Source organism: Alligator sinensis, unplaced genomic scaffold (genome assembly GCF_000455745.1).
Source record: "Alligator sinensis unplaced genomic scaffold, ASM45574v1 scaffold1931_1, whole genome shotgun sequence".
Classification (NCBI taxonomy): domain Eukaryota; kingdom Metazoa; phylum Chordata; order Crocodylia; family Alligatoridae; genus Alligator; species Alligator sinensis.
Genome location: NW_005842866.1, coordinates 490063 through 504640, shown reverse-complemented (window position 1 = coordinate 504640; position 14578 = coordinate 490063). Strand labels below are relative to the sequence as shown.

The following is a 14578-nucleotide window of genomic DNA, read 5'->3' as shown; positions in this document are numbered from 1 at the left end:
ACCTCCGTCACCCTCTCTAGTTGCTCCCATGTACTGACCCCTGATTTACCCTGGCATGAGTGTAAAGGAGCATCAGGCCGGTGTCTGCCTTGGAGCCTTTATCATGTGAACGCCGTTTTGTAACCGAAACCCTTGTCCTTCGATCAGGCGGATCTCATTTCCTTCTGCACAGCAGATCTTTTCAGCAGCCCCTAAGTGGTATCTCATGATAAGGCGCACAACAAGGAGATGTTTCAATACCAATAATCAGATCAGGTCTGGGCAGATTTAGTAAATGAGCTTTGAAATGGGGGGCCTCCCCTCCTGGCCCTTCCTTCAGCCTGCTCCGATGCTGAGATGGCTCAGGAAGTCCCTATGTCACATACAAGTAATTAGACCTTTGATGACACCGCACCGGATCCAAACCGCTCCCTTGTGCCAGGCTTCCTAGCGACTCTATATAACGAGCTTCCAGGGATACCGGCTATTCTGTTCATCTACAGGAAGGTGCCTGGAAAATGGTCATCACCGTGAGTCCCCGGGGTTTGCTTCTGCTGGTGCTGGTGGCTCTGGCTATGAGCAGCTGTAAGTACCTCGCGGCCACGTTAATAATAGGTGATGCTTGGGAGAAGCTGATCTAATGTTTGGGAGACAGGACAGCTGGGTTCGACTCTGGGCCTGCTTGTCACCCACAGCAAATAACATCACTTTCTGGGCCTTATCTTCTTCATCTGCAAAATGGACATAGTGCTCTGCCGTTCCTTAGGGCTTCTGCGTTAAGAGGGTAGCGAGTCTCACATCCGCAGGGCAAAGGATTACAATGAAGCTTGGTCACGAGATCAGCCTTGCTGGGCAGCTTCAGAGAATATCCCCAAATCATTTCTTAATGTATACTCAGAAAAGCAGCTTCCTTGCCATATTGTCAAGGGCTTGGTTGGTCACTACCCAGAATTTTTAAAACCTACATATTTGCTCCATCTACAAGGGCGAGCACACAATGGTGTGCATTTCTCACTGCGCTCTTGGGGTGTGCAAACTTCTTCCTCTCCATGCCAGTGATAAATTTAGCATGAGAAGAATGACTCCTTTAGGTAGCCTTTAATATACATTCCTTATTGAGCTTTAAAGCAGTGTGGCCCTCCTTTTGTAACAGCTTGTTAAAGGAAAGGAGCCCTTTCTTGCCACACGTGCACACATGCCTGTGGATGAAAACCTGCTGAGGAGTGTGGGGTGGTGCTGTCTGCATTCGGTCTGCAATTTGGCCTTCCTCCCCCATCTCTGATACAGACTGTAGATAGAGCAGGGGTGGGCAATTATTTGGGCTGGAGAGCCACATTAGGAGTTTCAGCAAGCTGCCATGGGCCAGAGCAGGGTGGGAGGCAGGGGCTGCATCCAGCCTTAATGTGTCACGCCTCATCAGTGCAGCTCCCTAACGAGAGCGAGGGCAAGAGGGCAACCCTGGGTCATAGCTCGGGTTGGGGTCGACAGCAGTAGATCGACGATGCAAAGAGACTTGCAGCTTGGGGCAGGCTCCAAGGAGAGGCTTAAAGTCCACTTTGTGGTTTTGCAGGTCCGGGTGCCGGTGCTGGAAATTGGGGCTGCGCGAACTACCGGGGCTACTGCCGCGCTGTGTGTTACCCTCAGGAAAATTCGGTGGGACCCAAGGACTGTGCAGAAGGTCTTGTGTATGTCCCCATTAATACCATTCTTGTGTCTTAATCCAGCATGTTGTGAGCCTCCCACACAACGGAGAAACCTGAAATGCTCAGAGGAAAGCTCAGCCCTCACATCCCCTCCATGCAAAATGACACCTGAATAGTCCAGAGGGTATAGCCAACAGTCATCAAATGGAGCAGGTTGAGCTCTCTTTATATTCATGGTGCAAGTGCAGCTCATGGAGACAATGGGTCCCAGGGTGTAAAATATGTCAGGCTGAGTGTTGCAAGGGCTGGGCATTCAGGGGAGAAAGGATAACTGGTCAGAGCATTATGTACTTTTCTGCTGGAAGGCTCAAGGGTGGACATACAACATGATTACTACTGGATAATATACCCTGGATGTTACCCCAAAATAGAGGATTGCTGAGGCAGGCAGATAGGAACAGAAGACTGCAGAAGAGAAAACTGGGGCGGAGGAGGTTAATAGCAGCCTTTAATTACCTGAAGAGTGACTCCAAAGGGGATGGAGCTGGACTGTTCTCAGCGGGGGCAGATGACAGGACAAGGAGCAATGGGCTCAAGCTGCAGCAAGGCAAGTTGAGGTTGGATATTAGGAAAATATTTCTCACTAGGAGAGTAGCAAAGTGTTGGAACAGGCTCCCCAGAGAGGTGGGGGAGTCCCCATCCGCAGAGGTTTTGAAGACCCAGCTAGACAAAGCCTTGGCTGGGATGATGTAGTTGGAGCTGGTCCTACTTGGAGCAGGGGGTTGGACTAGATGTGACCTCCTGAGCTCCCTTCCTCCCTCATTTCTCTGATTCTAGGAACAGTAAGGAGAGATGTCTGAGCAGCTCCCAGAGGCCCCTGCCTGCACACCCTGCCATACTGTGCCTCCCCATCCAGTGCCAGAGAGCAACTTTGCATTGAGTAAATAGCTATCCCAGGCTGAGACGCACATCACGTGCTCTGTAGTAACCCATGCAGGGTAAAGCAGGGTAGAGCTTTTTGCAGGGTAATGCAATCTCCCAAAACAAAACAAAAAGAGACGGGTGTCCAGGTAAGGCTGTGTGTTGTGTATCCGCTTCACTTTCCCTAAGAAGCAAAGTCCGTTCACTTTGCATTGTGCATCTGCTCCCCGCACCTCAGCATTCGACATTCACAGGTGTCCTGGTCCGAATGTAGGGTGCCATTTGTGACCAAACTTGCCTGACTCTGTTACGAAACTGCGATCTGAGCTCAGGGACATCAAGCCACCTCCTGTGCCTCATCTTCCCCACTTCCACCCGGGATCTAACCCGCGCTATTTCTCACTGGCTCTCATCAGTCTTCACTGTAGCATATTCGTTACCAAGTTTTTAAAAAGCGGTGGGGGGATTAGTATCTATCTGTTCCTTTGGGCTGCACACTGTGATTGTTCTGTCTTTCTTTCTCAGTTGCTGCATCTCAGGTGCTTTTGGGTAAAAATGCTTGTACCTGGGGATGTGCTGATACCCGAGAGGAAGCACCACGAAGATGTTTTACCTGCATCGGGAAAGACAGGAGATATCAGTCAACCGGCAACAATGATCAGCGAGTCCTCGAACCTGCATAACACCTTCGTCACGTTTGTTACAAACAATGATTTGGGATAATGTTTTTGACCTCAATCTTCTCCCATTCTAGTCAATGGGAAAATCTGCATGGATTCGAATGGGAGAAGGATGAGGCTCCTTCTTTGCTGTCTGTAATTAAATATAGCCACTGCAGCAGCATTAGTCCCGGGACTGGCTTTATGATTAGGGGAACATCCTGTGCAAAGAGCACCCCCTGCTCCTGATCTCTCACTTGTACAGAAGCAATCCCCCCACTTTTCTCCCTGCCAGATCTGGTGTAGCACCGGTGTGATGGGCCCACAAATTTGGGTGCTCCACAGGTTTCACATATCCCCAAAGACAATTGATGTTCAGATCCGTCCTGTGTGAGGGGGAGCTGAGGGGATGACAACAGGAGATAGTATACGAACACAGGTAGCTAAATTAGATAGACAAATTCTCAGTAAAGGGTTGATGAAAAAGCAGAGAATATTTGGTTTCAGGACATTCCTGCAATAGTATTTTCCCTTCGGAAATGCAGAGCACGTGAATGGTTAACACACGAGTTCAGTGCAATGAACTCAGGAAGGACTGGCAGACCATATATCCCCCAGGACTGATTATAGGATAGTCTTTCACCAGTTCATTTCCAATCCCAGGTCAATACGGCCATGCACAGATTCAGCAGCTGATGTCAGCTAAGGTGGTGCAATCTCAATATGGATCTTCCTAGACAGGGATCCAGAGTGTCCCCGAGGGAGACTTAAAAACTCTCCCTGACACATGAAGCTGCAAGAGCGGTGGGGTAGGGAGACAAAACCTGACACACCAACATGACCGAGAGATCTTTCACTGCAATATCGTGGTCACAGATTCACTGGACCACAGGCCGCTCCATCCCGGGATGAATGAGAAGTCTTTCACTGCTTTGCAAACTTTGAACGCGGTTATCAAATTGCACACAAGACTACAAGTGATTTATTTAGCTTCCGTATGGCCTTGCTTTTGCCCTGCAGAGGAAGCTCCACCTAAAACAAGCAAGCTTCTCGGGGTGGTGCCATTCTTAGCTGCTTTCATACCATGGAAAACAAAACCCATTCCTGCCTAGGTTGTAATCACAGCTGTTTTTCTTCTCATCTGAAACAGCAGCAAAGGATTTCAATGCATATCCATCAGCCCAGCCACGGTTTTCAATGTCAGTCTGGTTGCTCCATTTAGGGCTCCATCTAGACCAGTCTCCTTTCTAGGATTGACCTCTTTCTCCATTGCTCCCAGTATGCCATTCTGGAGGAAGCTGCCTAGAGGGACTCTTCTCCCTCTTTACATGTACCAGTGCCAGGACATAGGCAGCCAGGCCCGGGGGGCCCATCAAAGACCAAGTTTACTGGATCAGGGTAAAAGTCAGAGTTAGAAAGGCCAAGCAACGTCCAGGGATAAGGTGGATCAGGAGCCTGGGGTCAAGAGAAGAGCAGAAGTCACGAGCAAGATGATTGAGGAAACCAGGCGAAGCAAGGAATCTGAGCATCACCTAAAATTTGGAGAAGCCCAGACACTTAGAAGTCCTCTCCCTCATCTTATATATGGGAAGTGGAAGGTCGGGTGATAGGAGGTGGCCGGGAGTCAGTGGAGGCTGGGTCAGTGCTGGAGGCTTCCTCAGGGAGGCTGGGGCAGAGAGTCATGCCGGTCAGATCAGGGCCCTAGGTTCGTGGCTGCAAGTCTCATACACCCCAAACCGTACCTCACCATGGGGAAGAGGTGCACCTGCCTAAAGAAGATGGGGAAGGGGTGGACCTGAGGTTCCCCATGGGGAAGGGGTGCACCTGCCTAAAGAAGGTGGGGAAGAGGTGGACCTGGGGTTTTTTCATGGGGAAGGGGTGAACCTTCCTGAAGAAGATGGGGAAGGGGTGGACCTGAGGTTCCCCATGGGGAAGGGGTGCACCTGCCTAAAGAAGGTGGGGAAGAGGTGGACCTGGGGTTTTTTCATGGGGAAGGGGTGAACCTTCCTGAAGAAGATGGGGAAGGGGTGGACCTGGGGTTCACCATGGGGAAGGGTTGCACCTTCCTGGAGAGGATGAAGGAGGGGTGGACCTGGCGTTCACCATGGGAAAGGGGTGCACCTGCCTGAAAAAGATGGGGAAGGGGTGAACCTGTTTGAAGAAGATGGGGAAGGAATGAACCTGTCATTGACCATGGGGAAGGGGTGCACCTGCCTGAAGAAGATGGGGAAGGGGTGGACCTGGCGTTCACCATGGGGAAGGGGTGAACCTTCCTGAAGAAGAAGGGGAAGGGGTAGACCTGACATTCACCATGGGAAGGGGTGAACCTGCTTGAAGAAGATGGAGAAGGGGTGGACCTGGCATTCGCCACGGAAGGGGGGCACCTGCCTGAAGAAGATGGGGAAGGGGTGGACCGGGGTTCACCATGTTGAAGGGGTGCACCTGCCTGAAGAAGATTCCTCGTATTCCCAAGCTTGCCTCCTGGTCCATGAACATCTACCACCCACAGCAGCCCCTGCCTCCACAAGTCTCACTCTGTTTGCTGAGGCTAAGCCAGCAACAGTGGAGGCTCACTGCTGAGCTACCACCTTGAGTGTCATGCCAGGGAGGCGAGCTTAGCAAGAGCCCTGACAATGGCTGGTCAACACAGTGAATCTCAACTGCCTTGCGAGGGGTCTTAATGCACGTAGGACAGCCTCACTACCATTGGCTATGGCTGAATTGAGGAAGGGGCCTTCAGCTTTAGGAACTGCTCCAATGTCATGAATGAACCTTGGATCCTGGGAATAAATCAGACTGGAGCCTGCCTGAGATGCAATGCTCATCAAGTTCTCCTGACTTAGTAAGGGTGCTACAGAGTCTGTAGTTTCAGCCAAAGAAATTGGGGGCCAGGATCAAGGTCAATTCAAAAGGAACCAAGTACTAAGAGGAACCTGGGATGTGATAATGTCCATAAGTATCACAGAAGGAGGATGGGAGTTGTCAGATGCTCTTGAAAGATGGGAAGTGCAAATTTTATGGGTCCAGAAGACCTTCTGATCAGGCCAAGGAGATTTTCATGGGTGATTTTAGGTTCTGCACCCATCACCTCATGGTGGGGTCCATGGTGGCACCCCCTGGGCAACAGGGCTGGCCTGAAGTTAGGAGGGAGAGGGGCCAAAGCCCAAGAGGGGCAGGATCCAGGGCCAGGGATCCAGGCCGTGAGTGGGCAAGACAGGAGCTGGAGCTCATAAGCCAAGGTCCAGTGCAGTGGACTTAGGCTAACAGGCCCAGCTAAAGACAAGGAGGTTGAAGCCAGGAAGACTGAGGCCCTGAAAAGGGTGTAGAAGCCTGACATGGCACTGGGGGCAAGATGTCCCCACACCAGTAACACCTGCAAGACAGGGCATGGCTATAGGGACAGATAGAGGCCACAAATTAAGCCCCTAAAACAACTGGTGCCCTAGAGCACGGATGGGCTGCAAGGGTCCCACTGAGCACCTGCGGGGTAGGACAGGGGTTTCCTGGGACCGGGAGAGACCCATTGATGGATAACAAGACAAGGGCTCCCTCGGAGACCTTGGGGCAGCCTACCTTTTCATAACCAAATAACCCCAATGAAGGCATGGCAGGCGAGAAGAAAGGACAAGTACTGAAGGAACCTGAACAAGGCAGGAACCACATGGCCATCAAAAGGTGTCAGGGCCACCCCTGGGCTTGATTCTGTCACAGGGCCCCTCACCATCAGGAATGTCAGTTTGTCTCTGCCCGTCCTAGTGATATTTCATAGTCCTCATTGACCCCCTGCCCAGTACTCACTGTTCAGCCCAGTATTCACTCCCCAGGTAGGTGCATTAAAATAGCTGCAGGTCCAGTTTGTGCTTCGGAGGGCAAAGCTGTTGCCCCAGCACTGACCGGGAACACCTGGAATATATCCTGCATGGGGATTAGCACTTCTTCTTCAAAATATGAGAATTTCCTGACATCACCTCCATAGCAGGTGTGGATGGTGAAGAAGGCATTCTTACCAAAACCCTCAGCTTCTCTTTTCTTTAAAGATGAAGAGGCAAAACATCCAAACCTCATAAATTCAGATCCACTTTGCTGATATCTAGCACCTCCGATTCCCCCGTACACTGGAGTTTTGTACATCATGTTGTTCTCTTTCTTAGGAGCTGTAAACTTCTTGTCAGGTAGCAATGAAAGGCTTTGAAATGCAACCTGCTGTTGTAGGTAGCTCGAGAGGTGAAGGGCAGGAGGTGAAGCTGCCCCTGACACCACACAGTGGCCCATGGGGATGACCTCTGCACCCCAGAGACCTGGTGCCAGAGCTGCCTCTGCCAGGAGGGGCTGCGGGAGGTTGGCTCTGCTGGCAGAAGCTCTGCCAGCACTGGCTGGGCCCCAGCACCCAGCAGGAAGCAAGTCCCGGAGCAGGTGGTGCCAGAGCGGTTGCTGGCCGTCCTGGCCCAGGAGATGCAGAGCTGGGAGTGGGGGTGCGGTGTAGAGACCTGTCCCAGGGCCTTGGCCTGGCCCAGGGGTGTCAGCTGGGGCAAGTAGTGGGCAAGAAGCCCCAGGGCAGAGCATTTCCCCTGATCCTCTGTGCCGCTGCCCCACCTCCATGCATCTGGAGGATGTTCCTCCCACCCCATCTCCCCTGTCCCAGCTTACAGTGACGCATGGATTTCATCCCCAGGTCAAGGGAGCATGATGGTGGAGGAGATGTCCTCAGACAAGGTGCAGCCCAGCGGGGCACTGCAGGGACCTGCTAAGTCCTGGCTGCAGCAGCCAAAGGCCCATGGCACAGACATGGCTCTGGAGGAGGGAGGACAGAGGGACACCCCAGGGGCCCAGGACAAGCCACCTCGTGTCCCCAGAGAGGAGCCCTCGGCTGACCAGGAGTCAGGTATGGGTCCAGATGCGGGCCAGGGCTTGAGGGGATGTCCCATGGGCACTAATTGCAAAAGCTACTGCTCAGGACACCACATTGCAAAAAGTGATAACAGCTATTTGTGCTGGTTGGCCTGGAAAACATATACCTAGCCCCTACTCTCAGTTCAAGGAAAAGCTGTCAGTACTGGACGGCAGTTTGTTCAAAGGCTCATGACTTGCTTCCGCAATACTAAAGGAAGACATGTTAGACAGAATACGAGGGACATCTAGGCATTGAAAAATGCAAAAGGAGAGAAAGGGGTCCTCTACATTGGCCCAACATAAATAATGACATGGAAGATGCTGCAAAGGCTTATACAATGTGCCTGAATACAGAGCAGTGCAAAGGAAGGAGCCCATGATGGTCAAGGAGGAGCCCGTAGCTCCATGGTATCAAGTGGGTATTGACTTATCCATGAATGCAGGAAAAAATATGTATTAGTGCTGGATTATTATATTCTCACTATCCTGAAATTGCATTGCTCAAAAACACAACAGCAAACCATGTCATAACTCACATCACATTGATTTTTGCTAGACATGGGATTCCACACATTGTGAGCACAGGCAACAGACCTCAGTTCAACTGTCTTGAATTTAAAGAGCTTGCAAACAAATATGGAATCCATCACAACACTTCAAGTCCTAAATACCCACAATCCAGTGGCCTGGTGGCAAAAGGAGTAAAAATAGTGAAGAAATTGTTTAAAAAAAAATAAAAAGCTACAAATTCACACACTGATGTTTACTTGTTTCTCTTAAATTACAGGGATACACCCATGACACATGGATTGGCCCCAATAAAAATGTTGTTTAACAGAAATCTCAAAACCAGGCTGCCAAGTCTCATGGATGAGGCTCATGAGAGTGAAAAGCAAGATGTGAAAACATTACAAAAAATCAAGAAACTCAAACAAAAATGGTATGATAGGGGGTCCAGCGCATTACAGCAACTGCACAACAAAGATACGATGCTTATTTCAGGTGGACGGACGTGGAAACAAAAAGCATCAAGTAGTTCCCAGATCCTATCAAGTAGTGATGCCGAAAGGACAGGTGTTGAGAAGGAGCTTGCAGCTTGTCAAGGGGAAAGAAGAAGCAGCATCATGAGATTCACCAAAAGCAACAGAGCTAACATCAAAGCAACAAGAAATGACAGAGGAGATGGCAGGCTGCCCCGGTTGCCAAACTTTGGTACTTCAGCCCCATTGGAAATGGCTCCCTGCACATGTATAGGACCCCTGGACCTTGGTGTTATTAGCACTGTGCTCTAACCAACTGGGCCTGCCTGGGCCTTGTTACTAGAAATACCACACTGCCCAACATCACTGAAATGCAGCTGCATTTGGTTTTCATTCGGTTTTGTAACAAGTTTGCATGCACTTCAAAGTAGTGTCATTACATTGCATTTCCTTTGCTTATTTGAGAGAAAATTGGGTGGGAATGTTGTGTCCATAGCCTTGCTGAAGTCCAGCTATATCCCATCTATTGTATCCTCCTCACCCGCAAGAACTGTTTCCTTGGCAGAAATGGCCATTACCATATTTTCTTTTAAACATGCACCCGGGAATAAGATACACACCTTCTTGTATTGGAAAGACTGAATAAAGAAGAAAAGATCTTTCCTTGTGGTAAGTAACTGAGTATCAGCTAGCTCAGCTGCTGAGCCTGGTCCTCATCCTGCTCCCCGTGGGTCACATGCAGAGATACTTTTGCTGGAGCTGGGCAGAAGCATAAGCAGCAGAAACTGCTGTTACCGCGTTTCTTGTCCATAATGCACCTGTAGCCTGTTCTAGCAGTTCCAGCGATGGACAAGTGCCATTTTGTCATGGAAAATGAAATAGGCTGCTGCTCTCCAGATGAATGCTAGGGAGGTGCCCAAGTCTCCAGTCCTTTAACCATACTCCGACTCACACCAGCTGCAATGAGTCCTGCTCCAAACCATGGCTGGAGGAGGAGGCGGCCACCTTTTGAACAGCTTTGTAGTGGTCGGACCATGCTCTTGGGAAGGGGGAGCCCTCGGTTCTGGGCCCTCGTCTCCTGGAAGACCATTCAAAGCATCCGAAAGGGTACGAGCCATGGGAACTGATCTTATTCTGCTATCTGTTTAGGGCAGTCGAAAGTAATCAGGAGCAATTACGTCTTTGTGCACCAAAAAGCTCAGAAGAGCATTTTGCCAACTGCTGAGGTAGCGTTTCATAATTTCCAGCTCCGTGGGAGTCATCAAAAGCCTTCTTATATCCTCAACCCTATCAGCGTCTGTCTATTTTTGTTCACCGGTTAAAATCTTGATTTTGCCTAAATAAATGTGTTTTCTCCTTGTTTCTGTGTTTCTTTTTGTATTCCTCAACGTATCTCTTCAGCACCTTCCATAAAGCAAGCAGCCAACCACCAAACTTAAGACGTGTCTCTGGCCTTGAAACTAAGGGTCGGCTCAGGACGACCAGGGCAATGAATCCCCCAAATGAAGGTCAGAGAAAGAAAGAGAAAGTCTCACCTGACTCAAAACAGAGTAGTCGATTTGTTCGCAGCCCAAATGGGAAAGTCAAAAAGAGTTTTAAAAAATCTATATCCACTGAAAACTTCAAGAGAAAATTAGGGAAATGGACTGTAACTTCCACATTTTGAATTAGTTGGGATGAGCGTGAGGGTCTCGGATCCTAGATTTGTGTGTGAAACCGAAGACCCTAGCCTCTCCTTTGCTGTCTCTACACCTGATAGAGACAACATATTGGTCTTTAAATTGTATTGTTTTGATCGTGTCTGTTTTCCAGCAGGGACAGTATCCATTAGCAGAAAGGTGCCCCCTGCCTCCATTCAAGTGCCTGTTCACCCACCCATAGTTACACTACTGCTGATTTGACCCTTCGATACCGCAGGCATTGAGAAAGACGCTGGGAATAGAAGACTGGAATATCTACTGAATTTATGCACATCCTAAGTGATAATACAAGTACACATCTTAAAAATTACAGTCAACTTTATAAAGGCCCTATATATCCCTTACAAACAGATGTCATGCCAAACTAACCAGCTGTAGGCACATCTACACATGCACTTTCAATGCTCAGTAGCCTATTTTACTGAGCATTGAAGTGTTGCATAAAAAACTGCAATTATGCTAATGCACAGTAAAACAGGCTACTGCACATTAAACATCACTTTAAAAACTTGCACTTTTGGTATTGTGCACTAGGGCAGCCTAATGCACGCTTATTATCACACATTGGAGGTACTAAATTTAATGTGCATTAGGCAAGCACATTAAAACACACATGTAGATGTGCCCTGTATCATGCAAGATGCAAAGATTTTTGTGGGGTGATACCTTCACCATGGAGGGTAGTAAAACACTGGAGCGGGTTACCCAGAGAGGTGGTGGACTCTCCATCCTTGGAGGTTTTGAAGACCTGGCTAGACAAAGCTTTTGCTGGGATAATCTAGTTGGTCCTGCTTGGAGCAGGGGGTTGGACTAGATGTGACCTCCTGAGGTCCCTTCCAGCCCTCGTTTTCTAGGATTCGAAGATCTTTATTCCAACCATACAGTTAATCCAATAAAATTAAACCACTAAAGTTAGACATGCTTTTGAATGCAGGGCATTCTTCATCATTCTGCATCCCGACCATCCGTGCAAGTGCCAAGAAAGAAGCAGGCAGTAGTAACAGGGCTTTTTGGAGAGGGAGAGGACTTCCAGAAATGTGCCTACAAGTATGTTGATGCCATGCCAGAAAACATTGTGAAGTTCACAGCTAGTCTCAAGGGAATCCAAATGGCAGACAACATTCATTTTTGACTACCCAAGTTTTTCCAAAGAGGCTAGAACCATAAAATTAATGCATGGAAATATCTGTTCCTTTTTTTTCTCCTGTAAGGTATGAAACCAATATAACCATGGTAGAAAGTCTCCTGGTGCAAAAAAGAGACCTTACCTATTCACTAGCTTTATCTACTAAAGTTGTTATTGCACATTGAGAGAGTCTAGTGGCTAAAAAAGTGTGGCATGTGTGCTCTTTTTTATTTTGGGGGATAAAAGCTGTTCTTTTTCAGGTCATTGTCCACTTTCACATTATCCCCTCTGCACCCTATCTCATATCGCTGAGCTTTGACCAGGGATGTCATTGCTCAGCAGCACCTATGAAATGCACCCTGGTGCTACCTCTCCTTATACCCCAGAGCCAAAGTGGGTAGAGGGTGGTATGGATTTCTTGTTCCTCAGTTCATCTCAACCCCCCTGCCATGTCCTGGGTCAGGCCATAGGCCCATCTTGCCCAGTCTCTTGTGTCACACAGGGAAGGGAGCAGAGGCTGAAGGGGAGAGTGAACTGGATCTGAGCAGGGTTTTTTCCCACCGTTCCTCTCTTGCTTGCAGCCTCCAGCACTGAAGGTCCAGGAAGCTCTGATGCAGAGACCGTGCCCCTCGCTTGCATGCTCAATAGCTCCTGATGCCTCTTTCCTCCGAGACCGAGACTAATCCCTTTGGGAATCTGGCTAAACGGTCACCTTCCACCACCTCCACGAGTTTCACACTTGAATGACACGCTGGGTGAAAAAGAGCTTCTTTTGGTAAGTTTTTAATTTACTACCTACTCCTTTCATGTTGCGACCCCTGGTTCTTGCACGGTGGAGGAGCATAAATAACAAATCCCTCTTTTCACCATTGAGTATTTTGTAAAACCGTATCATGTCCCCCCCTCCCCAAGCATCTCCTTTTCAAACTGAGCAGGCCCGGCCTCATTCGCCTTTCCTCCTATGGAAGCCCCTCCATATGGCTAATCATCCTTGCTGCCCTTCTCTTAGTCCTTTTAAAGCCTTTTTGGGGTGTGGGGAACAGAACGGGGTGCAGGATTCAAGGTGTGGATGCACCATGGATGTGTACACAGTAACAGCATGGCGATGTACTCTTTCGACTTGGCACCTTCCCTCCAATGCCAGGCTCCACGCACTCTTTCTTTAACACCACGTAGCAAGGCATGGCTATTTTGTGGCTTCTCTGCCGAAAAGAAGAAAAGCCTTTTCTTTTTCACTCCTTTGTTGGAGACAGGGGACTTCCTTTGCTGAGATGCCTGCCTTGAGCTACCCACTCTCTGGGCTGTCAAGCCATGCCTTTTGTGTGATGGCCTGATCCCAACATATGGCAACCACACACACACATGCAGCCTTTTCTGATCTGGGGTGGGTTTTATGTCCAACAGCTGCCTGATCCGTTCTCAAGTCAATTGTGGTTCTTCAAGCCAAGAACCAGAAAAGATGAGGAGAGCTTTAGCTTTGACCTCTTTTCCTCAAAGGCTGTGTATCAAACCCAATACTGAGAGTCTTTGCACATCCCCAGGAACCAGGTGTACGTTGGCTTCTTCTTCTTCTGCACTTGACAGTCACCAGTCCCAGCTGAGACCCAGGAGCAAATGCCAACCCGGGCATACAGAGACAATCCTCATCGTGTCAGCAGAGCCCTGATACTCCTCGACCTGCAGAAGGTAACCCAAACCTCCCGATCGGTGACCAACACCTCCCAGTCAATGAGGACGTCACCACACCATCCCCGGATAGGCTCAAATCTAGAAAACCCTTCTGGAAATACGCCACGAAGCTCTTCGATGATAACGAACGCATCAAAGAGCAATGGAGCAACGCTTGGACAAGCGCCGACCTCCTGCAGAAATACATTGTCAGCAACCCTACAATCCCCCAGCCAGGATTTGACCGACAGAGCCAGATTTCATCCTCCCTGAATCGTATGTGGGCCCCCGCTGCCTATTAAAGGGTTGCGACTGCGGTGCGATGTTTCGGACGGCACGACACGTGGTGAACGATTGCCCAATTAGCTTATTTAACGGCGATCTGAAATCAAACCGTGCAGCTACCCCTGAAGCAGTTGAATGGTTCATGGGGGGTCTTCAGGAGGGCTCATGGGGGTCCTCGTGAGGGACAAAAGGCTTCTTGAGGGTCTTCTCAAATGACTTGGATGACAGCAGAGGGTCTTCTTGAATGGTTCAGGAGGGTCTTCATGACGGACAAAAGGCTCTCAAAGGAACGGAGGGGACGGATGCAGCTGGAGAAGGCCCCAGGACCCCTTTCTGACTCGGCTGACTTCCAAACTCCCAAAAGACGTTTTTTGGATGGACCTGAGGCAACGCAACGTAGCTAGACAGAGGAGCTGGCGCCGTGCTCGCTTGGTCCCTCGTTTGCACGCCTTTCTGCAGACTCCTAGCCCAGGTCCTTGGTCCCTCGTTTGCACGCCTTTCTGCAGAGTCCTAGCCCAAGTTGGTCCTTTCACCGAAAAATCACTGGGATGATTTCCTGCACCAATATGGGAACAAACGACTCGGCCACTGTTACCGCCTCGGTTTACGGGGCTGACGATGGGACAGGTGCCCATCGGGGGCAGGGCTTGGTGGCCATTAGCGAGGGTGGAGCTTGGTGGCTGTTGGAGGGGGAGGGGCCTGGTGGCGGTTGGGGCGGAGCTGAGGC

At 49.7% G+C, this 14578-nt stretch overlaps 1 long non-coding RNA gene across 1 annotated transcript; it reads left to right on the top strand.

Annotated features, from left to right (window-relative positions):
* The first annotated feature begins 359 nt into the window (after positions 1-359).
* LOC102386627 lies at positions 360-3655 on the top strand. The gene is made up of 3 exons (XR_325170.3): positions 360-564; positions 1550-1664; positions 3069-3655. It is a non-coding gene; the product is annotated as an uncharacterized LOC102386627 (long non-coding RNA).
* Positions 3656-14578: the final 10923 nt, after the last annotated feature.